The sequence below is a fragment of the Chrysemys picta genome, chromosome 9 (genome assembly GCF_011386835.1).
Source record: "Chrysemys picta bellii isolate R12L10 chromosome 9, ASM1138683v2, whole genome shotgun sequence".
Classification (NCBI taxonomy): domain Eukaryota; kingdom Metazoa; phylum Chordata; order Testudines; family Emydidae; genus Chrysemys; species Chrysemys picta.
Window position 1 is genome coordinate 33,247,140 of NC_088799.1, and position 20,913 is coordinate 33,268,052.

The 20,913-nt window shown below is 39.2% G+C and overlaps 1 protein-coding gene across 4 annotated transcripts in view; it reads right to left on the reverse strand.

The window, feature by feature from the left end:
* The window catches only part of ZBTB38 (zinc finger and BTB domain containing 38), a 40,267-nt gene extending 25,666 nt beyond the window's left edge, over window positions 1-14,601 (reverse strand). Inside the window, exon 1 of one of the 4 annotated variants that reach the window (XM_005282611.5) lies at window positions 14,379-14,601. The gene's annotated coding sequence lies outside the window, so the exon portion shown is untranslated. Of the gene's footprint in view, window positions 1-12,581; window positions 14,075-14,250 lie in introns of those variants that run through there. The other 3 variants (XM_065557959.1, XM_065557958.1, XM_005282610.5) reach the window with 3 other exon arrangements.
* Window positions 14,602-20,913: the final 6,312 nt, after the last annotated feature.

The window sequence follows — 20,913 nt, forward strand, 5'->3', positions numbered from 1 at the left end:
GACACTCTGGATTGTAAGGCCTGGGGAGAATGGAGCTTTGCATCAGAATGGACGGTTGTTTATTCTGTTCTTCTGAATGAATGTTTTGCTTTGGCTACTGCAGTGGGCTGACTGGACAGTATGCTGTTATTTTGTATGAGATGAACAAGATCCTATTGGACAGATACTTTTTGTTTCACAATCTAAACAAATGTAATTTGTTAGTGCAGGCTGCTAGCAGGAAATGATTTATTGTATATACATATTTTTCAAAAACATAAGCAAGATCCTGATCTTCATCCTCCAGAGGCTAGTAGCTTCAGTTTTTGGACTACTTGGGCTATGAATGTTAGTTGACCAACATTCAAATCTGTGATCTGTTGTATCAATTCCCTTCCAGCATGTGGAATATTATCAAAGCCCTCCGCATGATAACCACTGCTTAATGTCCATCTGACTAGCTCAACTTCTTTGTATCTCATGGTCCGGTGCTCTTATTACAGCATACTGTCTTGTGGCTATGTACTTAAAATACATATACAATAGTAAACATGTTTTTATGGGATTATCGGAGTCCCTAATGACATCCCTCAATTTTCACTTGCTTCACAAGACCAACCTTAAAAGTTCAATGTTCCAGCCAAGAAACAATGAACAAGGCTCCCTTTGGAGCTCATCAGTTTCACCCTTTGATCACCCAGAGAGATTCATTGTAGAAGTTCTCTGTTCACTGAAGCAAGGCACTTCCTCCAAACAAGGACTCACTCCTACCAAAGGGCTGCTTCCTTCCCCTTAGTAATTAGCTATTTTACCACAAACTGAGCGTCTGCTGTCAGAAACAGATGGTAATGAATGCTGGCGCAGAGATTGAATTAGGTGGGAAAAAATTGTTATGTCTCTTAAAAGCAAGAGCATACTCTGCCTTCTCTTATTTTTTCAACCTGCAACAATGAGAAATGGGGTTTCATAACTTCAGATATCCTTCCACCAATTCAAGCCTCATTCAGGACAACCATCATCTAAATATATATATATCAGCTCATCTTTTGATCAGGTATAAATGAGCCAAGTTTTCAAAAGCCACAGGATTTTGCGGACACAATTATTTGTATAGACAAAGGCTTTTCTTTCCATCATATTTGAGAAGGGAAATTGTGCAGCTAGTTGTTTAACTGTGCAATTTGTGTATGTAGGCTGGGATTTTCAAAGAAACCCAAGGGAGTTAGGTATCAAATTCTCATTGAATTTTAATGGGATTGAGGCGCCTAACATCCTCAATTTGCTTTGATAATCCCAGTCAATTTCAATTTATATTCATAAATATTCACATGCCCCAATTTGATGGCAGAAGTGCAGATAGCTTCTTGACAATTTGATTCCCCTGAGAGTTTTAATATTCCTATATGTCTACAGCTAACATAATTGAGGGTTAGACAAAAGCATGTTTTTTTTTAAAAAATTGATAGTTTATTTTTTAGAGCAACTTTAGCTCAACCAACTTCAAAAAGTCTTCTCCAACAGATGCTAGTGCTGTGCCTGAAGTACCTGAAGTTGTTGATTTCAATATGTAAACTCAAGGTCTCAAGATCTTTAGCCCTTTTTTGTATTTAAAATACATTTCAAATGAACAAGAAGCCAACAGAGGACTATCTTTTCAATGGGGCTTCAACTAAGCTTTTAAATTCTCATGAGCAATTTACATGCATAATCATTTACATGCAGAGATAAAAGAGGCTCCAGTCCTGCAATCATATCTGCATGGATGGACACTTGAGTCTGCATTGAACCCTATTAACTTCAGTGGGGAGCTGCACAAGCAGAAAGGTCTGACCCTATGCAAATTATGTCAGGATGTGAGCCACAATCTGCATACACAGATTGTATTTGTACATATGAACAGAGGAGTCAGAGGTTCAACCAGTATAGTGTGCATCAATTCTATTATTTGGTCATAGAAATTACTTTGCATACAACGCTGCGTGAACAAATCTTTTTGATATATAGTCCCATGGTATTTTAGAAGTAGATTACTTTTAAATGGTATAACTACACTGTAAAAAATAGTTTGCAAATTTATATTATATATGTTATAAGGAGGACACCACAGTCCCATGCCTGCTAATATTGAGAAATAGTGGTACATTTTGGATGCTTTTTTATGCATCTGAGAATCTTGCTTCTGAGGTCTGAAAATCTCACATCTGGAAATTTTGCCATGTGGTACTTTAAGACTATTTTAAACTGCATAGGCCTAAAGGTTCCAAAACACTCGAATACAGTCAAGCAGTTTCAATCTTAAAGCAGAGTGGGAAACAATATAGAAGCTCAATATACACAGAATGCAGTACAACTATATGTGGTTATTCATACCTGTACATTCAAAGTGTTTGCTAGCCAATCACTGCCTTTCATAATGCATAGATGCATGCCTGTGGTGGGGCGGGAGCCCCAACCCCTGAGAAAAGGGCTGGAACAGGCTGGCTGGCAGCCAATCAACAGAGGCCTGTTGGGAGGCAATCAAGGCAGGGCAGAGGCAGCCAATTAGGGCCAAGTGAGGCCCTATATAAAAGCTGCCTAGCAGGAGGAGAGGCACTCTCCCCCTGACTGGCAAGGGAAGAGGACTGGCTCCTGAGCGGAAAGGTAGCACCTTGGACAGAGCAGTGTTGGGGAGGGCAAAAGGAGCTGGGGAGCTCGGCCAAGGAAAACCCCAGGCTGCAAGCCTTGTTACAAAGGGCCGAGCAGGTGCACAGGGCCGAAGGGGAAGCAGCCCAGGGACAATAGTCTGACAAGGGGAGAGAAGGAGGGCAGAGAGGCTGCTGCTAGAGGGTCCCTGGGTCGGGACCCAGAGTAGCGGGTGGGCCCCTCCTTCCCCCTTGTACTACACCTGGCTGAGGAGGAGTGTGGCCAGATACAGGCTGTGGCTGGCCCCTGCAACAAAGGGGCTAGACTTTGAGGCTGCAGTTAACCACTAGAACAGGTGCAGACAGAGGACTGCTGATAACACCAGACCCATGGAAGGGGGTGAGACCTGAGCAGTGGGCACTGCTGGAGGGCAGTGGCCTGAAGAGGAGGGCCGCCAAGCGGGGAGCAACGTGGGTCCGGATACCAACAGGGGAGCAGATGACGGACAGGACACCACTGGCAGAGGGCGCCCCGCAGAGGAAAGAGCTAATTCCCAGACGTACCAGCGGGAGGTACCGCAGTGGTGAGTCCCAACCCTGTCACAATGCCCCATAAGTCATGACTCAGGGGAAGGGAGAAACCACATCAGACAACTTTTGTGCCATTGCCCCCATCCTATGATGTAGTTCAGACTCCACAGATTCTCTACTGCCAGATCCAGGAAGGAGGCATTCCAAATATGGACCTCAATGATAGTACACACATTACAAATAGGGTGACCAGATGTCCCAATTTTATAGGGATAGTCCTGATATTTGGTGCTTTTTCTTATATAGGCTCCTATTACCCTCCCCACCCCATCCCAATTTTTTACACTTGCTGTCTGGTCACCCTAATTACAGAACATAACTCCAATGCACTCTATACCTTCCTCTCCTAGAATGAGCCATGCTGTAAGTAATCTCTAGTTAACTCTCTGGAGACTGTGTGTATCCACTCCTGAGCTCTCTACAGCTGAGGCCTACATTGTTTTTACCACATTAATGTCTGCACCTGTTCATCCTAAAAAAGCTTAAAGGCCTAACAGGGGACAGTGGAAAATATTGCTTTAGGCATAGAACACAGAATAATTTATCAACTTTTGCTAACATTATTAGAACTAATATACTGTTCATATAGATAATATAATACAACTAATTAAGATAGGGCCAAGCCACAACATTTGAAAGTAGATCTCAACTCTTCCAGTATTTGAGAAAGTTCAGATCAAACATTTTGATTTGGGCCCTTCAGAAACAAGTAAACAGGAGGCCATGAATAATTTCTAAATTTAAATGCAGAATGTGGCTCAAAGATTGAAAGGGGTTTGAGTCAATCTTCTATTTATTAGGCAAATGGTGCTCCTATCTCAACTTCTGGTATTACAAACTAACCAAAGACAACATTCCAGTATTCCAGAACAATTAGCCTTTGTCTCTTCATCTGCCTGAAAAAGAAAGTCAAGCAACTTTATTAAATGAGACAAATCCACATTTTTCTCCTAAACAAAAAATTAAAAGATCTGCAACCTGCTGTACTGCTACTAGAAACACAGCAGATCTTGCATTTTACTGTCTCTGCTGAATGGTTTCAATATTATTTCCGTCTTTGTTTTGTTATAAAGTTTTCTTTGTTTTCTTTTTTTTTTTCCCCCTGTTCTTGTTTGGCAATTGATACATCTGCCCGGCTTTCAACAAAAACAGTCATACTGAATTCTGTTACACATTCAACTGGCAGAAGGCAAGATAAAAGTAATCTAATCTAATCTGTCCTTTTCCAATTTCAGATTAAACAAACATTCTCTGAATATCTGAGCCAATTTATGTCTAATGATCTTTAAAATTACAAATAAGCTGATAATTTTACTCAAATCAAATTTATTTTACATGTAAAAAGATTGCACAAAGTGATACTTTTAATCTATGTTAACATGCATAATAAGGATAATTGTGTATTTTGCCTCTTGTGATTCTATGCAGTAGTCATATTTCTATCAGTATTTACATTATGCACTTTTAAACTATGGCCAGTGGAACAAAGCGGAAACAAAAAAAACCCCATATTTTCCAACTGATTGTGATGGTCACTAGCAGTTTCCTTTTCTAAACCAATCACTATAATATACATTTCTCTCTCAAGGCAAAATTCAGTTCTGCAGAGTAACAGCTCAGGCTCTGCATAGTCAGGACATACTGCAGACTTGATGAGCGTATTTTAGGCCTGGGCTCTGGGTCAAATTCTGCCCTCAGATACAGAAGTCAATCGGAGTCAGCACCATAGATAGGGTGACCAGACATCCCGATATTAGGGGCTTTGTCTTATATAGGCAACTATTACCCACCTCTGTCCCACCTGATTTTTCACACTTGCTATCTGGTCACCCTAACCATCAATGCAGTCCTGAAGTCCTTACTCAGGCAAAACGGCCACTGACCTCAGTCTTAGGTAAAGACATAAGGATTGAGCCCTGTGCCCTGATCTCCTCTCCCTTACACCAGTTTTATATATTGATTTCTGTGGAGCTACTCATGATTTACACTGGTGCAAGTGAGAGAAGACTCAGGCTTTATGCAAACAAATAAGTATAGACATTGCTCAGGTGTCTAAGTCTCAGGAGTAGGCTGAGGCCTCATATCTCCACAGCACTGTTGCGCACACATTGCAAAGGCACAGTTTGAGAGACTATGTCAATGTACTGTTAGAATGTGCTACAGTTAGACCCAATATCAAACATGATCTCAAGCTAATTTATAAACTGTATATCAACAGAGCAGAACATGGATACACCCCTTCTAATTCTACAAGTTAAAATAAAATAATGCAGAAACAGGATATACTGTAGTACTTTGCTTTCTTTAAAGATCACACACTTTTGATTATTATGCCTATCTTTATGTTTGGTCTCATTCTATCAAAGAATAACACTGTACAAAAGTGAATGATAGTCATGATAAATACCATATATTTGACAGCCTGCTGAGAATTATGAACATGTTCACCATGTTTAAGGTCGTTTTTTGTTGTTTTTTTAATTAATGTTACATACTGTAGCATCTCTCATAGGACTTGATCCAAAACCCACTGAAGTCAATAGGAATCTTTCCATTTTTATTCAATAGATTATTAATGTATCATTAAAACGTGTCACAGGACTATGTTTTGTCAATGGAGGCTCTGGCATGATATTCGTCTTTGTTCTGAAGAAGCAGTACAAGGTAATTCTCAGACTTCTCATCAAAAATGTGACTAGAGGTGACAGCCTGTTTCTTCAATCCTCATTCCAACCTCTCCTCCTGAGAAACTGCCACTTTCATCCCTTCCAAATTTTATTTTTAAAACAGAAGAAAAAAGTACTTTATTGCCACAACTCCCAGCTCTGGTGCTTTGGGCAGAGACAGCATGCCACAAGCAATGGGGTGTCATGTGACACCCACATGTGTCTAGGGCTGGCTCTTAGTCAGATATATGATCCTGCTTACAACTGAACTCTGGCTCTAAGCTTGATCCTGGACTGAGCAGCTTCTGAATACTTCAACTTCCACTGTCTTCAATGGGAGCTGTAGGCACTTACAGGAGGGGGTTCAGCCCTTTGCAGTATCAAGCTCTCAGAGAATGCTTTTGTGTGTCAGTTTTGCCTAGGAATTCTGGATCTAATCTGAAACCCACTGAACTCAATAAACTTTGGATCAGGCCCTTTGAGAATTTAAAATCCACTTCTGGGCATGCTCAGTAAGCTGTTTTCATAGCAATTTTCACTATGCATGTGTTCCTATGAGCACATACTATGCAAATGCATTCTGCTGGTTAATATGCATTCATCAATGCACATCTGCAGCTTTGTTAATGCACCTTTTATTAGTATGTGGTTGCTAAGGAAACAGGTTATGGTCCAGTATTAATTCTAGCAAAAAATATAATTGAGCAGTTGTTCTATGACCATTTATTTAAAATAAGTAAGATTTAGGTTTTACAATATATGGCATCCCCCACATTATATATTCATATGACCTTATACCAGATAGCTGTAGGATTCCTTAAAGTTGGGGAAAGAGGGTGCTGATTGGCCAGAATTCCCAGAATTCATTGGGCAGCTGGGGAAAGAGGGTGCTGATTGGCCAGAATTCCCCAGCTCCCACAATTTAGCCCTCCATGTGGAGCCTCTTTCTGCTCCATTCCAGCAGCCCACCCAACCCACCTGAACTAGGAATGGGAACCCAGCCTGACAAATGCTGTGAGTCTAGCTGTTCACCTGTTTATAGGATCAGGAAAGAATTTCTTCTCCCATGAGCCAAATTGGCAGAGAACCACAGCGTTTTTTGCCTTCCACACAGCACCTGCAAGCCGCAGTGGGTTAAGCCGGAACGCAGTTACTACTTACCTGAGGTACTGGGGTGGAGTTGTTTATTCATTACCACTTCTGGTCAGTTTCCAGTGCAATTAAAATAATAAAATGAACGGTTCCCAGAGGTAAAAGACCTTAGATTTTGATGATGGGCCTTGGGCTCATGGGATAGGGTGAAACCTTTTTGCCTTTGCAGGCCAAGGTCAGACCTTGTCGACCTCATGGGCTGAGGTCACCACCCTGCTGCACCATCTTTCCTCCTTGTGGGGGCAGGTGCTAGGACTCTGAGAGAAGCGAGTCCTGGGGGGTAGGCTGAGGAGAGCCTACCCCACGTTATGGGTTATATGGTAAAGAGCCCTATAACCCTGTCACCAGTTACAGGTTATATGGTAAGGACCCCTGGAACCTCTGCACTGGAATCAATTAAATGCCCAGTATAGAACAATGAGGATGATAGGTGGGTAGCGCCTCTTCCTTGTGTTAAAATTTATTTAAAGTTGCAGCCTGCCACTTAATTCCATGCATGAGTAGGTCCTCATTTTACCACGGTGTCCATCAATTCAACATGACTACAAGTATGATCCTGCAAAAGCATACATATGTATGTGCAAACACATATGCACACACACAAAGTAACACCATTAAAGTCAGTGGAACAACTCCCTTGTTTCAAGATTATCTGTTTAAAGGTGTGAAGGATCAGGTCCTAAATTAACAAATTCTCAGGATTTTCAAAGATTATTTTGTTTTAAATAAACAGGGTTCTGCCCAAAGCATATAGCGGTTATTTTAATTTCACATTGTTCCAACTTCACAATAAGGGGGCAGGTGGCAAAAGTATATCTGCCATGCAAAATTTAAATTTAACTAAAAAAATCCAGTAACTTATCATAATATATCTCAGTTTTGTATGCCATCCACCTTTCATCTCAAATTACATCCAGTGCATGTAAAAAAATTTTATATACTGTACAAAGGATTCAGTTTAGCCATTACTGAGATACAGTCACACATAAAAGGCAGAATGCAGCAACTATTCAATATCACACAGCAATGCTATAAGTAGTTTAGGCTGGTATGAGATGAACAATACAGAATCCAATTGAAACTGCAAGAGCAGTTTTAGGTAAATACAATGTATAAATTACCCAGATTAGAATCTGGCCAGGACATTGGGTTAATTCCTTGACCTTTGCCAAAAGTGCTATGGCATTCTTTTAATCATCACTAGTGATCAGGACCTCTGTTTTATGGATAAGGTCATCCTCTATGAGGAAAAAAATCCAACCCAGAGGACAGGAGATCCAACTGGTAGAGACTTCTGCATACCACTTTGTCAAGAGCAAAGGGGCTTGCCCCGTGTCCATGGATCTGAATGTCGTTCGTATGGATCTTGGATGTTTCATAAAGGGTACAGCCATCTGCATGGAGGACCTATGCCTCCGTACTGCTTAAGTGGCAAACGCAAGAAAAGGAGCTGAACTAAGGACAAGACACAGTACTATTTTCTCGCCATACTTGCAATTCCCCTAAACATCATCTGGAATTCTGTGCACAGAACAAGAGAAACAGACAGTTCTAAATCTATGTCTGTAAGGCCCCGCGCACATTTTCATTGCCAAAGTGTTAATCAAACCATTTTAAAACACTACTCATGCTTGCCGGGTTTCAATGTGGTTTGCCTGTTTTGCATAAAGTAGGCATAAGTGTTTTACTAGCTGTGTTCTAGATTGAAATGTAGGACTTCATCTAGGGTAGAGGATGTTATTTAAAATAGATATGCTTTTTCTTCAATGACGAGACAAGCTACTTTTAAACAGGACTTAGCTAACATAGTATGCCAGTGTAGATATGACCCAAGAGATTGGGGACTGCAAAATATTTTAATTACAACATATATTTACATTATCGGACAACTCCATGGACTTCCATGGAAGCCAATTCAAAATTGTCCTTGATTTTTAAAACCTTCCATGTACCTGCTCCAACCTCTCACAGAGCCCTTTTCTCTCTCTTCTCCACATCCTGTCTCCTCTGTTCTGGCCTCCTTTTTCCACACATTCACATATCACTGCTGGTGAAAGTCCCTTCTCCTAGGCAGCTTCTCCCCTCTGGAACATACTCCCTTTCTGCCTCTGATCAGCTGACTCTTTATCTTTTTCCAAATATTATCTAGTTTCTCTCTCCCTCTGCTATTATTTAACACTTAAAACATTTTGGGATAAGGTTTTGTATAAAAGATGCTAAACAAAATGAAATTGTTTTGTATACTGACTGATAAATCCAAGGGGTAAGGTGTAGGCCTTGTGAGTCATGTGATCTGTACAGCAGTAGTTTTACAACAGTTAAGAATAAAAGATGCCAAAGATTCTGATGAGCATGAAGCTTAAAAACACAACTTTAAGGAATCCTACAGCTATCTGGTATAAGGTCATATGAAAGCTAAAAACAAAACATGGCAGTGCTGGGAGGCAGAAGACGCATATCAGGTAATGCAGTGCTAAAAGATCCACTAGATGTTCAAGATGGGGCCCAAGGATTCCATGATCATCAGAACCTGTATCAAAAGCTGTGATACCATAGCAAAATCAACTGAACATAGATGGCTTCACACTGTAAGGAGTGCGATCTCAATGCAAAGACAAGGTTTACAGCCTGACGTAACCTTACTGAAAAGTAGATGGGACTGCAGATAGTATAGCTGGGGGAACAATTTTTGTTTTATTTCCTTTGTACTCAAGATTTGCTTCCAATTTTTCCGCTAGGCAGAAATTGGAATTCATAGGCTTAAAAATAGTTTTCAGTTATAAAAGTTGGGGGTTAAATATCAGAGATTTGGCACCCAAAGCAGAACTGCCAAAAGTCAACATCTGACTGGTTGTACTTTGGGAATGAAAATCTATACCTGCTCCAATGTACCTCTTTCAGGCACCAAAGCCAGAGAGAGTAAAATGTATGCGGTTTACATAAGATTTACATATGATGCCCATCGTGATAGCATCTGGGCACCTCCCATTTATAGAAGCATACCATTAAAAACACACACAGCAATCCATGTAGGACGTTTAAACTCAGAACAGCTTCATAATTAATAGAATCCCCCTTAACAAGTGAATCATCTTATTCAGCACAATAACAATTGCTGCTCTCAGGCTGACAAAGAATTTTCACAGAAGCCAGGGAAGCAGCTTTTATTAGCTCAGTAATAGCAATTAAAAAAGGATCCACACCCTGACAAAAGAGAAAATTCGCAAATGGAGTCAAAACAACCAGACTGAAAAATACTAATGTAACCAAGAATTAGGTTTTCATTCTTTAAACATTGTGGGTATGTTAATTGGAACCACAGAGACAAAATAAAATAATAAAAAAAAAAAATCGTATTTGTACAGTGGCTCCACCCTCCCACTGAGACATGATACAATATACTAAAAATATTTTAAAACATAATACATAGATTGCCATTGCTCAGCTTTAGCTCCGTAGCAATTAGCATTTCCTTGAAAATAATACCATGCAAGGAAAAAAACAACAGTATTAATAACAGCACTGAGGAACCAGCTGTAAAGCACATTCCAAGGATAAAATGTACATCAAATCCTTGCAACCGGAGAGAATGAAATTATGACTATAATAAAAATTCTACTTTAAACTGTCATTTGAAACATACACTGGTAAATCTATCAAGTTTTCACCTGAGTTTCTTTAAATCGAATGGGGAAATAATGTCTGTACTGCATCAAACTAATCTAGTAAATAAATCAAATGGGTTTGAAATGATTATTCAGCATTGGCCTATCAAAACAGGAAGATGACTTCTATCATCTGAACAGTAATATTTATTGGGAATGCACTGAACTCATGATCTGTTTAGAAATAAATTAAAATTAGTTATATCGCACTGAAAACTGTTAATGCTATTTTTATTAACATGAACGGTGGGTAGAACCAAGCTTGTAATATTTTTTTGTTGTTGTTGTGATTATGGTTCTGTGCTTGAGCCTCTTTCACACAAAATGTATTTAAAGTCAAGGACATGAAAGGAAAATGGCTACCGTGCTGCAAAAAATATCTTTGCAGTAAGTATTTCTCAAATCATACACCAAGGAGATTCATAAGGAGATACACCAGGCTATAAGCTAAATGGAGACATTTAGCACAATTTAAGACTGCCTAAGCTATTTCCTCTAGCACAGATGAGGTTTGATTTTACAGATACTGTTAAAAATGTTAGACAAGCTGTTTTACCTAAGCAATTATTTACTCAAACTGTGCAGAATCTCTGGGATCCGTACATTACAGCAAACCACAAATAAGCTTTGCAGATATCCCAACACATACAAGCACTTTTTGAGAATGGTTAAACATTGTGTTTTGGTTGGACTTCAGAATGGTTTCTGTTTAGTGAAAAGTCCGCAGCTCTATTGTTGCGAAGTTCAGTGATTGTGAAAGAAGGTTTAAAGACATTTTCGATTCTCTACATTTCTCAGCTGTCTATCGTTTTAGTGATACTTGTACAGTAGTAATAATGAAACTTCTGTTTTATACAAATACTGCACAAACCTTGAACTACATTTCATACTATGCTTAAAATAAAAAGGTACTTAGGTACATTTCTGGAAGCAATCAATGAAAAACAGGAAAAAGCAGTTTTCTGATATGCACAGTTTTACAAACATGGCGTCGTTTAAGAAATGATAATCGCATGGAGACATAAAATGAGATCAGTTTCTCATTTAGAACCAAAAAAGTAACTTAACAGCAAAATTTACATTTGCATCATGGTATTAAACAAGAATAACTTTCCTTGCATCTCTACTATTGCACTTTTTAACAGGATTTGGTTGCCAAGGAAACAGGTTCTGGCCCAGTATTAATCTGAAATAAATTTATTTCAGAAGATGGTCTTTGAAGTACAATACTGATAATTTATTTTTAAAAATTGCTCAAATTCAGGCTTTTGTATCTAAAGCTGTTTGGTTTTAATTTCTGAACCACTTTTGTTTGAAATAAACCATACTGCATTGAACTGATATTCAGTTTAAGATGACAGGGCCATCTATATATATCTCTAAAAACCTTACACATTAAAATAAAAAGAAATACTGTAGGGTTTTTTTCTGGTACCTGATATAGAAAAATATCTGTAACAAAGCAAATTAATCTTTATTTAAGCTTTCTCAGAGCACGTTGAAAGACCGCTTCCTATGTTAGAATTTAAATTTTTTCATTTTTCTTACCCACCTTAACTTTTATTTTTGCATTTTAACTACAAATCCAATAATTTTCAAAATCAATTTAAAAATGCAATTGAATCAATAGGCTTTTCAAAAATTCTTTTGTTGCACAAACGTTGCCACGCCCTTATTACATATGATTATTTTAACAGATACGATTGCTTCACTTTCACAATAGATTCTTTTATCAGGTGAAAACCAACGTCATGCCAATATGTGAAGCCATACAATTTAGCATTAGGTTGTTGTTTTTTTTAATTAAGTGTTCAATACATTTTTATACTGAAAGCTACATTTTAAAACTCACTTTGTCTTTGCAGCACTGAATGAGAAATCTACAAAACATGCAAATCTCAACCTACCTGTGTGTACCTCCTAATGCAGTGTTAACATGGCAATATACCCAGCCATTTTTATGTAAAGCGATGGAGATCAACTGAATTCTTGGTCTTCTCGATAAATTTTTAGAAGCAGTTGTCAAAAATCAGATGGGAAGCAGCTTGAATAGACTGTGATCATGAGAACTGAATTTATCAATAGGAAAAGCAGGAGTGGGGGAAAAAGAAAAAAAAAAAAAAAGATGTCCACATCCAAGGTTTTCTGAAACTGCAACACAACGTTGTCTCCCCCCACCCTCAGAGAGTTCAAAGAGTAAAGCTGACCACTGAAAAGGCCACTTGTCACATTTGCTGAAAATCAGCCTATTGATATCACTGCTGAAAATATAAACTCGACAACCAAAGCCCATTGCACAACGTGGACTGCGTAAGAGTTAAAAATAGATTTGACGTGCCTCCTACCTGCATAATAAATATGTACGTTTCAAGTGCTTTAATTTGATATTCACATTAATTAACAATACAACATACATTATTTAAACTACAGTAAATGCAAGAAGAAAAAGGGTGACACCATCTGGAAGCAGAATTTGCTTTTTTTTTTTTTTTAAGGGCTAATACTGTATTTTGAATGTGATGACAAGCTAACAGCTCACTAGACTGCAAATGAAAGAGAATTCTAAAGGTGATGCTTAAATATCTAAGCCTGTAATGAAGCACAAACAAGTCTTCACTACCGCATGATATGGTACACAGAGCATTTACATACTCACATTTGAAATACTAGGCATGGTATAATGAATTCTATACACAGCATGCACACAGCACAAGCAACGTTAATCCTGCCTGCCATTTTAGGCTTGTAGAAGTAAGATACATACTGCAGCACGGCTCTGGTAAGGATGGAGGCAAGGGACAGCTCACCTTAAATGCAGTATCTGATTAATGTTGTAAGTGACACTGCACATCAGCTACAGTCTTGGTTCAAGTGCGTGGGAGGGAACAAAGAAAAATGTCATCAACTGGTGATGCAAGATGAGCCCCAGTCACTAAACAGCGTTCAGCAAACGCCAAATTCTGCAGTGATACAGTAGTAGGTATTTCAAACTCTTATCAAAACCTGCCTGTACAGTGACTGCATCCTTCTGCTGAGGAAAATAAACCAATCTTTATCTTATTGTAGCCATTAAAGCATTTCTTCAGTAAGCAGACTCTGGATGAAGAAAGATTTCATACAGTATGTTTAGGTTCTGGATGCATTTGCTATTCTCTCAATTTTTAAGCCTTAGAATATTTTATTTAATTAATAAAAGACAATACCAGAAAAAAATACCCATCAATGCTAAAGATTACATTTTGATGCAACATATAGCACTTCTTTTTTTTTTTTACAGCTTATCAAAATCCTGAGCAGTATTGACAAAACCACAAGAGCACAGGGTCTGACTGCACGATCAGCTGTCTGTGTCTATGCTACACCCTGTTAACCACAAGCAATGTTAGAGCTAAATATATCTGCAATGCAGAAATGGCAGATACTTTGTTTAGAATTTCGATTAATTACAACATGTTCTTCCACCCTTAGAAGTAATAAAATAAAAGAGATAATATACAAAAATGTAATGCTGATTTCCTTCGCATACTGTATATATCAGACGCTACAGACCACGAAAGCCATCATAAGTATACTGACCTAAATAACGCTAAGACGACTTAAGCAGCATACAAACATCCTCACTGTCAAAGCAAGAAAAACAAGACAACGATTGTCTAATCAAACTGAAAGCAACAACTCACTACTACAGTATGAATTCTACGTACTGTATGTGCACATCTTATGTTATGGTGAGATGCAATGCTCCTTTGTTTTTTCTCAGAGGCTTTTCTTAGCTACAGTTGCACGACATTCTGACATCATGGAGGTCAATGCAGCCACTGAAGTGTTCTCAGTTTTTTATGACTAAAATTATTTTAGAAAATTAAATCTCATCTGCAAAAATACAAAATCTTATAAAACATATTTAACATCTTTCCTCTATTTTCTGAAATTAGTACTGTGCATCTTGTTTGGCTGCATATATTAAATTGATATCGCCCTCTACAGTGCCTGTGACCGGGTAATCGTGGGAATTTTTTATAAACAAGTAGAGGTACACATTTCAAAGAATGCCTCTCATTTTCCTGAAACACTCCAATTACAGTCAAATGTTTAACACGTGGAACAAAAATATACAGCGGTTTAAAAAAAGCTGCTGATTTGAGGTTTTGAAAAAATGCTTGGTAAGCAAAAGCTGTTCTGCTACATTTCCATTGTCAATGTGTCCCCAAGGGGAGAAGGAGAGAGAAATGGAACAGCTTGCGATGATCAGCATTCCATTCCCTTAAGGCTGAACTGTCAGGTAAGTAAAGCAAAGCCTAAAATCTACCTGGTTGTAGAAAGAGGATTTCCTTATTTTTGAAAATGTTTTCTATGGCTCATCAACTCTTCTTTCCTTCCCTTCCCCAAACTACATACAACTAATACCTCTTTAAATACTGGGGAAACAGACAGTTTATTCCTAAATGTTAAGAAACAATCTGAATCTATTTCATCACGGTATTTTTTAAAATTACTCTACTTGCTTAATGCATCATTGAATGTAAATTATTTCTGCTCTGGTATTGAAATAAATGGATGTTTGTGTGCATTTCTAACTACTTTTCTGTACAAATTCCAATCTTCCACAAGGGACAACTAATAATAATGATACTATTAATTCAGAAAATAAGTAATAACTAGAGACTGCCATACAAATACATACTGTATTTTCTGGCGTATAAGACTACTTTTTAACCCAGGAAAATCTTCTCAAAAGTCGGGGGTCGTCTTATACGCCGGGTGTCGTCTTATAGGGCGGGTGCTGAAACTTCCGAGCCGGACTGGAGAATCTGCGGTTGCCGCATATGGTGGGGGGAGCTCAAAAATGGCTGCGGCCACATCCCCGCCCGATGACGAGGTGAGGGGGTGCCTCACCGGGAAGGTGTAAGTGAAGGGCGGAGCAAGCTGCAGGCGTCCGGGACGCCCGGGGTATGGAAAAAAGAGAGAGAGCGGCGCTGTGCCCAGAAAAACACGCCTCTTTCACCCGTCTGGCCCGCCCTTGTATCCTATTACCGTACCTCCTTCTCTGCCTCTCAGATCTCGCTCCTGAGGACTGCAGTGAAGTGGCGCAGGCGCGCATGTGCGAGATCTGAGAGGCAGAGAAGGAGGTAATAGGATACAAGGGCGGGCCAGACGGGTGAAAGAGGCGTGTTTGCGCTACCGCTCTGATAGTCTTGGAGACAGGGAGGGCTGGGCAGGCAGGGAGAGCTGACCAATCCAAGCAGGCTTTGTATACAACAACCAGCCAATCGCCGGTAAGGTACATCGCTTGCCGTGATTGGCTGGTTGTTGTATACTGGGTACCACATACAGTACAGCACCAGTATCTGTACCTGTTCATACAGTATAGCACCAGTACATACAGTACAGTATACAAATGTCCAACATTTTTCTGCTAAGTACCTGCATGTCATAAGCATTTGAATTAAAATTACCATATTGAAATCAAATCTGATGTTTTTTTAATTTTTTTTTTGGTGTGCGTTGGAAGAGGGGTAGTCTTATACGGCGAGTATATCCCAAACTCTATATTTTAACTGGAAAAGTTGGGGGTCGTCTTATACGCCCAGTCGTCTTATACGCCGGAAAATACGGTATATATTAAATGTAGGCCTTTCTAATATCTAATAGACTACTTGATTAGATGCTAAGGATTCTTTCTTTCTTTCTTTCTGTTTTATTTTGGTTAAAGTGAATATGTTTCTCTGAAATTTGAAGATTTTTTGCTATGAAATATATCTGGCTTTAGCATTTTGTCCTGTTTGGTAAAAAGGCTGGGCATCAGATGATCCAAACAGTGTGTGCTTTAAAATATGCAGAATCCTCTTCCATTAATAACACATCTGTCACACAGCAATGAAACCAGGCCAGCAACAGAAGAGGCCAGAGTTATAAAAACAGCTGTCATTCTAATATAGGATTACAAAATAATTGAAAGTTACAAAATAACTTTGTTAGGAGCTGTCTGTTTTTGTCATACAAATACTGCAATACACAATTTAAATGGTTAGTCCCAGGAACTCTGAATTTTTGAAGCTTCAGAACTTGGCATGAAATTTAAGAAGATGCCATAGTCCCAGTCCTGGCCATTTTAAAACCATGGTGAAAGTCCCATTGACTTTAAAGGAAGAGGATTTGGGGCCCATGTCAGTAAAGTATAGTGGGCTTACAGGGAAGTGTGGCAGCATGCTAAATTTCTGAGATTAAACCAATTATCCAATTGCTAGGTTTGCTTAAGGTGAGCAACTGCAGCTGGAGGCAGATTTCATAGGGTCCTGCAAGTAATCTGTCCCTTGGTTTTGGGGATTACCATTCCCCCTACCAAACTGTAACAGTACTGTCTACTTTGCCTGAGAGAGGGCAAGAAACTTTGTGTGGTTCAGGTAATCGGAGGCACCTGCACAGCAATTAGCCCATTCCTGATGTGCAAATGCCTCATCTCCACTGACTGATCAGGGAGCAAGGCTGTTCCTAAACCTCTCTAATTTTACAAAGCATGCACTAATGGACCATTTTCAATGCTTGCATGTATTTGTATTTGCATGATTTAACGTATGGCTCTCTTAACAGTTAATTTCAGTAAAGAAATAAATTTCTGAGGCCTTACAGAAAGTTTCATCTGTGATGAATGATTTAAATAACCAGTGAGAGCTGATATTGTGATGCGAGCAATTTAGGCATTTCTGAAAATCAACCCTTTAATTCTTAGGCTAAATTAGAGACTTCAGTCTGGTCTACTCACAGATTTTGTACCGGTATCACAATTTTGGTTAGCGGATGTGATTTTTTTATATAAATATTTTAGGGCTGTCGATTAATCGTAGTTAACTCATGCGATTAACTAAATTATTACTAATTAAATTGTGATTAATCACTGTTTTAATCACACTGTTAATAAATTTGTTAGTCTCTAAGGTGCCACAAGTCCTCCTGTTCTTCTTTTTGTTAAACAACAGAATACTAATTGAAATTTTGATATGAAATATTTTGTTCCACTAGTGTTGAAATGAGACATTTTGACATTACTGCAATACTTCATTTTGTGGGGTTTTTTTCCAAAATGAAATGTCAAAATCAACACTTTTAAAAAACATTTTGACTGACAAAAATGAAACAATTTTTTGATTAAAAATGCCAACAAATCATTTTGACCAGCTATAGTAGAAAAGGCTTAGAGAAAAGGCCTGTTTGAATCTGATTCTGTTTCACTCAATAATTCAGGTACTATCTTTGTTGCTTAAAGTCATACCTTTGTTTTTCCCACCACAAACACAATATATCTCCATCTTTTTAGGGACCCTATACAACCTTCCCTCATAACCATGCTCTAGAGGAGGGTTCTCTAGGTCCCGGGATACTCATTTGGTGTTTCAGTGGAAGACCACTTTGTGCTAGATCCCATGTGAATCACACCTTAAGGATAAATGGGAAAGTGGGATCTCTGCCTTTTGCATTTTATTTCCCTATGATTTTTGGATGAATTTTCTACTGGCTTTTTAGGCCAGATACCCATTATGTTTGAATAATCCATTAACATCAAAGACCACAGCTAATTTCACTCCGTTTTTAATACCATCCATCCAGCATCTTCTTTATCATGGAACTAATGGGATTAAAAAGACAAATATAACTGACGTAGTTTAGTTCAGAGATTAAAAGGACAAACTGGTCCAAAAATTGCTATGACTAGCTCCCTTACACACTTTTGAAAATCCCACCCTAGAATCTCAGGTATGCCTAATGTCCACTGGGCATAGTTGAGAGGGATGGGACCATACAGGAGCCAATTGTAGTTTCTTTATTATCATTGTCTACTATTTGTATTATCATGGCACCTAGGAGCCTCAGGCATCTACCAGGACCCCACTGTGCTAGGCACTGTACAATCAGAGGACAACCAGACAGTCTCTCCCCATAGATCTTAGTTCCTTGATGCTATGACAGGTTCCACACTGGGCCTTATGTACTTAAGAGCATTTACTTACTTTCCTGGTTGTGCTAATCTACGCCAGCTGGGTACAAACCCTAAAAGCCAGTATTCCAGCCAAGAACACTCTAGCTATTGTTCCTTTCCCTCCTCCATGACCTCTACGCTGGAGGCTACAAGACAGAGCAATGTACAAACCGGTTGTGCCTACTATGCCAGTTGAGATTGCCTGCACACCAGGACAATCCTTAGCTGGGGAGATCTGGTGGCCTTTTTCACTGGAGGAGCAGTGCAAAGGGGTCAAACTGCAGAATAGAACATGTCCCGCTGTCTGCCTCGTGAATTTATCCATTGAAATCAACTTATTGTCAAAACTGTGGATAGAGAAAATAAGATCTGTTACACAGAATTCACGACCTGTTACATCAGAATTTCAAATGTGATTAAACTAATTTGGCAGAATTTTAGCTTGCTGACTACAAGGAATAAATCAATGTACCTGTGTACATGCAGTCTCAGAAAGGACAACCCAATTTATGGCCAAACAGTATCATATGCAAAATTATACTCAATAGTTTAAATTAATCCCTTTCAGTTACATTGTAGTGAGACTCTCCCTCATTTTATTAGCAGCATCTTGTCAGATGTGAACTACAGTTATTAGTTGGTATGCCTTTTAGCATTGGTTAAAACAGTGGTTCCCAAACTGGGGTTCGTGAACCTCTGGGGGTTCATGAAATGTTACAGGGGGTTCTCGGGGGAAAAAATTCCCTAATGGCGGACAGAACTGTCCATAGGGATCCCGGGCAGCACGGGCCAGCAGCCTGGAGCTTTGGGAACTTCCAGGAGCTAAGCAGATCAAAGCCAGCATATCTATCACGCTGAGGAGATTTAAACTTCAAGACTCCTTTTACGAAATACAAAGGGAGGTGGATATTTTTTGCTGTTTTTAAAATTAAATAGGTTTCTACTGTTGTTTTTAAATTATTATGAAAAACAAGTTTAAGCTTTGCTGTAATGTGCATTGTTTGCCTGGACTGCTCAAGACCTGAATACTTGTGTAGGAGGAACTCTTTGCGTTGGCTTCTTAAATACCTTCATACTGTTTCACATTGGATACTCCTTGATGAAACATAGGAGCCAGAGGCGCCAGTATGGGGGGGCGATGAGGGTCACGGGCTGCCCCCCACGTCAGCGTGCCTCCCTGTGGGTCCCTGCCCTTTTTTTCCGGTGGCCCCCATGGACCCCCCCACTTTTCTGGCAGTGCACCCCCAGGATCTGGGGTGCGTGGGGGCTTTGCCCCCACACCTCTTTTTTCTACTGGCACCTCTGATAGGAGCCTTGTCTTATAACAGGCTTAATCAAAAGTGATACAAGCTACAGAAGTGAGATCTTGGAAGAGTGTTGCTGTTTTCATAATGTAATAAAAATACTGTAATGATAAATAATAATTAATAAATAGCGTGTAATAAGCATGTCATAAAAACAAATTTCATATGTCCAAGATCAATGCTTTTATAATTTACGCTGAGGTAAGGGAGAAAATCCATGGAAATATTCATTTTTAGGAGGGGGTTCACGAGACTTGACATTTTAGTGAAAGGGGTTCACAGGTTGTTAAAGTTTTGGAATCACTGGGTTAAAACAAACACCACCAAGAACAGATAATGACTTAACATCTTTGGTTACTGAGAACGTTCTTGCATTTTAATTTACATATTTATCTGCTGTCATAATGGCTCAGCATTACACAGACAAGTGGTAGCAAGCAAATTATATTCTAAGGATCTTATCCTGCAGAAAGTGTGTGCCATGTAATGGGTACGCATCTTCCATCCAAGTGGAGTTCTGTAGTTGGCAGAGACAGAGGTGGTTGGTGACCAATGTAAGTGGTGAGGATGCAATTAGCAAGGTGTCCCCTCCACTTCCCTGTCCACAACCCTCTCCTTCCCCTGCAAGTATATTTTGAAAAGGAAAAAGAAAAAAAATGCTGATAATTTCAAGGAATTTTCCTATTTTTTGTGATGGAATCTAGATACCATGGTGATGAGTGTTGTATAAGCATGTTAGAATAGTTTAGACAGAAAGGTGTGCTCTACCCCACATCTGCATAATTTTTCCATTACACTGTTGTACACCTTTATTTTGCATCAGACACAGGGCTAAATCCTGCTGTATACTGCCTGGGTGCACAAGTGAATAGGTAGAGAAAAAGTGGGCTCATGGAGTCTCTTCTTTCTCTAGTGCACCCACAGAGCAAGACAGCAGGATTCCTAATGCTTGACGGCATG